Raw genomic sequence first — 6042 nt, forward strand, 5'->3', positions numbered from 1 at the left:
GGTGAGACTCATTAGGTACCAGCTTTCTTATAAGTATGGAGAAACATTTTTCTAGAAAGAAAATAGGGATAGGTTGGAGTTTATGATACATGAAGAAAATTTATAGGAACTATATTGACAGAAGTACGTGCAGATACAGGAAAAGCAATATGTAAGCTGTTAACTAGAAGAAACAGTATGTACATTAGTTTTGGAATTTTCTTGTCCTGTAGTTTCTATTTGGAACTACATGGGTGTTCAATAAGTTGTTCCCTTAGAGTCATTTAGTTTTGAAGAGTTTACAAGTTTTTGATATGTAGTTAGTTTTCATATGTAGTTAGCTTCCAATTTTGACATAAATTGGGATGGAAAATGTCTCAGAAAATTAAAGCTTACAAATATCTTTTGTGAGACTTGGAAGTACTGAGAGTCTGTGAGTTGTAGACTTTTTTTTTTTTTTTTTTTTTTTTTTAAGCATAAAGGGATACATTAAGTCCCTTGGGTCTCATATTATTTTATGATTTAATGAAACTTGAAACTTGAAACTTCCCTAAAATACAAACGTGCAGTATGTATGTCTGAACAGCCACAGATACATCTCAGTGTCCTAGACAAAAGTAGGCAGAGCAAGTGCTCTAGCACTAATTTAAGCAACACAGATATCCTCTTAGTTATGTAAGCTTATTGGTAGTGTACTATATGTAACGCAGCACAACATTTCATGATAAAGTTGATTAAGACCAGAAAAAAATTGCTTTTATTGATAGCTGTCCAGTATCTCTAGTTCCTAACTGTTTTGCATGTGGTTCTAGTTTAAGTATTCTGGAGCATTTCAAATTTCAAAACACCTGTAGCAGTAGAGTTGTTATAAACGGCTCAGGATTCAAATTAGGATTAAATAAAAAAATAGGATTTATTAAAAGAATATAAAGGAATAGAGGTAAGCAAACAGCGCTGGGTGCACTGGGAGTCTCCGCTCCACCAGGACGCACACCAGTTACATCAAGCAGCTGATTTTTATGCTCCTAGACTAATACATATTCATTACTACTTCTAAAAAAAATAGATTATTATAATTAGCTTCTGGGGTCCAGTCCCTCCTACTGGAGCATGCGCATCAGTCTCCTCTGGGGGTCTCTAGGGGTCTTTCATGCTGAAGGCTCGTAGTCTTCCTCTCACCTTTGTACTCACTTGGCACAATTCCAAGTTTATAGAACACTTTCTGCAGGTCTTGTCTCCCAACCGTCCTTCAGCTTCTTTTTCCTTCCTCTTAATCTCTTGGCCCCCTGCCCAGATACCAAAGATCCACATAATATCCCATAACAGTCACTAGTTGTTATCAGTTGTTCTGAAACTCCCAGACATCAAACACAAACAGCTTTCTTATTTGACGCTTCACAAGTAATTAAAACATTCTTCCCCAGCCATTCACAGACACATCTATAGCAGTGTTAAGTTAATCTCGAAGAAGACAGGAAAAAAGGCTGTAACTGTTAGACATAGAAGTCCGGAATAACAAAAGCAAACAGGTTCATAAATTTAAGGAGTGTTTTCTGAAGACGTGATAAATTGACTAGAATGAGGGGGAGACTGGGACACACTGCATCTGTGGTTCAAGAACTAAATTGCCAGTGCAGGGCCCAGAGGCAGACAGGATTCAAACAGAATTGTTCTTTATGGACACGAATTGTTAAAATATTCCTCACAATCCCTTATCTTCTTTTTAATATCCCCAATTCGTGTCTCTTCTGTTATTAATAATTGTATTTCATCAGTTTGTTCTTGGAGGGTCCAATTCTTAAGCATCATAATTGACATATTCCCTTCCTTTTTTAATGAAGTTATTACCAATGTACTATTTATCACCCGGTGTATTAATAATGTAAGACAAGGTATCATACAAGGTATAAACAATAACATCTTTACACCACATAACAATAAAAATAACACTCTTTTAACCCATGGTCCACCAGGCAGCCATGAAAATAAATCCCATTCCATATCCTTCCAGGTTTGTGTTTGCTCGCTCACCTCCCCCCCCTCCTTCTCTGGGATGGGAGAGAGAAATGGGAAAGTGAAGCCTGTGAGTTGAGATAAAAACAAGAAGATAATAACAATAATAATGATGATAATATTACTACCAGTAATAGTGTGTACGAAACAAGTGATGCACAATGCAATTGCTCACCACCTGCTGTCCAATGCCCAACCTAACCCCGAGCAGTCCGGCCCTCCTCCCAGCCTGCCTGCTGGCAGGACAGTGAGAAGCTGAATTTGGCTTGGTCCTTGGCTTGGTGTAAGCACTGCTCTGTAACAATTCAAAACAATTAAAACATCAGCATATTATTAACATTCTTCTCATCCTAAACCAGAACATAACATTCTATCAGCTACTAGGAAGAAACACCCTTTTTATCAATCTTTAAACAGCAATTACTAAAGCTAAATTTTCCACAGACTTCTCCTTCTTGTGCTAGTAAATAATCCAAAGCTAGGCAATTTTGATACAAAGCAGTTCTCATCTTTATAACTATTTCTATTACAGCTAATAACCTAATTATTCTATTAAGTATATATACTGGGGTCCTATAGTCCCAGGATCTGTCTTCTGCCTACGTTTCTGGATCATAATAGGCAAACGCCTTCAGGGTCGATTCAGGCTTGTGTTACCGTTCGGCCTGTCAGGGTGATCCAGCTCCTGGAAAACGAATCACAATTTTATATAGGTTAAAAAAAGGTTCTTATGTTATTTTCTCAGGACAACCTGACCTTAGTGTGGGAGAAGTCCAGTCGAGGCCCTCTCACTCGGCAGTCAATACCCATAGGGGTTGCCTCCCTCGGTAGACCATACACACCGCAGTGAAGGGTCCTGCCCTGGTCTTGCCTTCTCCCTTTCCTCCCTTCAAGCTTGTCCCCTTTATTTGGCATCCTTAATTCATGCAGAGCCTCGTTGCCAGAATATTAGTTCTTCTTTAGCTTGAGTTTCAGTTTCCCAGGAGCGGACTCAACCCTCCAAGTTTCAGTAGTTACTGGTCCTTTTATTCTGGATGCATGGGTCCCTTTCTGCGGTTCTCACAGCTGTTTCAGTAGTCAGTAAAACAAGGTACAGTCCCTCACATCGAGGGTTCAGTGATTCTTCCCTCCCATGGCTGCTTGTTGAAACACTTTCTTTTTTATCTTCTGACAAGTTAAATAACAGTTATCTAATTTGCTTTGCCGTATGGCCCTTTCCAGGTTCCCGTAGCAGGATTCATCTGATAGCCTTTCAGGTTGATACAGATTTGATTACAGATACCAGGGTTTTGGGCATTCATCACTATCTCCACATTTTCCCAGCTGGACAGTCACATTCATTTGTGTTGCATTCCTTCAGGGGCTCATCACTCCAGTCTTTGCAGTCTCTCTGCTGGTTACACACTTTATTGATACCTATGCATTCTCCACTTCTGCACTTGAATTTGCCAGGTCCAGAGCACTGAATAACAGTGTTACAGTTTGCTTCATCAGTGCCCTCCAGACAGTCTCTCACACCACTGCACTGCCAACTCACATGGACACAGTTCCCATCTTCACATCTGAACTGGTCCAGGAAGGGCAGTTAATTTCATCACTTCCATCCTTGCAATAAGGATCTCTGTCACATCACCACTTCTTGTAGATACATTCACCTGAGCCGCACTGCACCTCACTCACAGAACACTTCACCAGAGGTGCAGGCTGGCAGCCACACTGCTCCAAAGATTCATCCGAGTGGTCAGAGCAGTCACCTTGACCATTGCAGACAAAGCTTTTGGAAATACATTGTCCACTACTGCATGTGAACTCTGCTGCACTACAAGTCACATTGCCACAATTCTCTTCATCTTCTCCACTGTCAGTCTTTTTCACCATCACATTTCCATGACACTGTTCTCATATGACACAGCTCAGCACTTTTGTCAGACCCATCTTCACAATCCGGATCCCCATCACACTGCCATCTGTTTGGCACACACTGACCACTGTTGCACACAAAGTCAGATTCAGCACACATCTTTTTCACATATCTTCTTCACACAAGCACTCTCATCACTGCCATCTGAGCAGTCTTCACATTTTACTCTAGCACCGTCGGCAGCAGTGCACAGTCAGGCGAGGGCGAGCAGCAGGCAGAGTGCCCTGCACCGTCACCTGTGTCACTTATACTACTCCTATTACCCATGCTGTTAGTGTCAGTGGCATCCTCCTTGTACCGTTTCTGTCTTTGTCTCCCCGCTTTTCTTTTTGTCACTGGCCATTCACCACAAATGGATAAGACACATGATTACTAGTTAGGAAAGAGAGTGTAACGTCTGCTATACGGCTGCAGGCAGTGCCAGCTGCAACCTTAGGTTTGTGAACGAGCCTGCCGGTGGTCATTCGGCAGTGTAATCTGCGTCTCTGCACTCCTGCCCTGCAATAGAGCTAAGTCATCATTAGTAATAGTTATAACACCGATCTGGGGACTAATAGTCTTTTTTGCATTGCAAGATAAACCTTTTATAAAAAGAATGCTAGAGTGAAGCACCACAGCCGCTGCTGCCGCTGCCTCCATGGTTATGTCAGACAGGCTGCAGGGTCCTGATGTCCGCCCCTCTGCTCTGTGCCGACTCGCCACACGGTGAGGGTCAGCTACCGGTGTCCACTGACGCCTCTGGTCTCCCGTAGCAACTCGATCTCGGATGTTCCGCAATTACTTTAATTTCCCCGCGTTTTCCAGCTTCTGTCAGGTCTATTCTGTGTCTCTCAGAGCCGTCCGTGGCTCTGCAGTGCCTCTCAGGGCTCCCTCCGTCCAGCGGTAGTCCCTCCGTAGTGTCTCGGCTCTCCCAGCGCCGCTCCAGTCTCTCGGCCTGTTCAGGTCTCAGCAAGTCCAGGTCTTGGCCTGTGCGGGCCTCATATGTTGCAGGAAGCATGTCATACCATGCTCCTGCCTTTTTCTTGTCACAGTCAAAACATTTAAGAGCAAAAATAGGATACACAAGATACACAAGATACACCGGGCCCATATATTAGGCACCACCACTCAAAACTTGGATAAAACAGCACTTCTTTTCAGTCTGTCTTCACAGAGTGAAGGAAATAGAACCAAAAAGCTACCTCAAAGATCCACATATAATTGATATGTGTGATACATTCTTGGGCTTCTTCCAAGAAAATAAAGGTGTTTTGGCTTTAGTCTATCTTGCAACCACCTACTTGAAAGTACCATTCACATACTCCAGTTGTGTATATGGAAACTTAAATGATAGTATAACAAACTGCCCTACCCAAATTCCTTATTTCAATTGAGTTCCTCTATGTCCTTTTGCAATCTTCTCTTGGTGCCACCCAAACACACAGATTTACATCTGGCTCTTGAATGAACTACTATTTTCCTTTTCCACTTAGCTTTTACATAGGAGGACTTGCTTTCCCCAGATCCTAAATTTTTGGATGCTGCTGACATCTAAAATCCATGCTGATTGGCAAGAAGAGGGTGTGTCCCCATGATTTGCATAGCTGCTAACTGTTCAATGCTCAACAATAGCCTCAATGGCACAAATTCCTCTCCAGCAACTTGGCTTAAATTCTGTCCACATGCATTCCTGTTGCTGATCATTCTTTTCCTGACGTATGCTGACTTTTTTTTTTCTTTTTCTTTTTTTTCCCCTCAGAAACAAACTTACAGGAATAGAATGTACCATGCTGTATGGCCATCAGGCTGTGGATAAGATTGCATGAGGGGTAAGACAGTGTAGATGCTCCTTCTGTCTTCTCTGTAGGTAGAAGAATGAAGATGTGCAACATCTGAACAGAGCAGTTACTTGATTCTGTAATCATAACTTCTGGAATACAACAGGCAAAGCCATACGGGAGCATTCGCTGAAGCCACTTCACAGTTGAGATAGACGAGTAACATCACGGTAAATGTGAATGCCACTTCATGTGTTTACTCAATGGTGATGTCACAAGCCTCATTTAGGCTGTTTTTTCCTCTATCCCCAAATTACCATGCTTTGGACCACAGTATGTTTTCTCATCAGTGTAAATGTTTACTCTAAATTA

Source organism: Anas acuta, chromosome 14, assembly GCF_963932015.1.
Source record: "Anas acuta chromosome 14, bAnaAcu1.1, whole genome shotgun sequence".
NCBI classification, from domain to species: domain Eukaryota; kingdom Metazoa; phylum Chordata; class Aves; order Anseriformes; family Anatidae; genus Anas; species Anas acuta.